Source organism: Merops nubicus, unplaced genomic scaffold (genome assembly GCF_000691845.1).
Source record: "Merops nubicus isolate BGI_N331 unplaced genomic scaffold, ASM69184v1 scaffold41213, whole genome shotgun sequence".
In the NCBI taxonomy this organism is placed as follows: Eukaryota; Metazoa; Chordata; class Aves; order Coraciiformes; family Meropidae; genus Merops; species Merops nubicus.
The window spans coordinates 22,697-23,341 of NW_008597790.1; positions in this window are offsets into that span (position 1 = coordinate 22,697).

A 645-nucleotide genomic window follows, 5' to 3' on the forward strand; every position below is an offset into this window, starting at 1 on the left:
TAGTGAAGGGCGTGGGGAGGGGACATCCTTCTTCCAAATACTCATTAATTCTTTGGGAGATCTGTTACCTGTCTTGGACCAAAACTGTGCCAAAGTTTGGTAGTTGGTTGTGTGCCAACTCTATACAGAGATCCTCTGACCTGGACTATTTGCTGATGCTGGTATAGATGTGACCAATGAATCCCAGGTGCAGAATTAATTCTGCTGTGAATATATTGTGCTCTTTACTAGCTTTGAGGAATTATTCACATAAATCTCTTCATTAGTGTTAAACCTCCTGCTTAGGGGGACTGCTGCGCAACATAGAAATGATTTTGCTGTGGCTGACTCTGGTATTTTCAGAGATTTTACGTATCTTCCCAGAACTCTGATCCTTGCTAATAGGGGCCCATTGTGACAGCTGTAAGCTTTCTGAAGAAGCTACAGATTGCAGGATAGCATCTACTTTCAGAAATCTCTGCTATGTGCAAGTTGTACATACTGCAATACTGGTTTAGCAGGAGGAAGTGTGAGTTCAGATGTTTCAAAACCTCATATAATCACAAGTTGAGAATTAAGTCAAATGCAGGTCTTAAAAGCTCTAAAACCAGGAATATAAATTGAAAAAAAAAAAAAAAAAAAAAAAAAAAATAAAAAAATTATAAT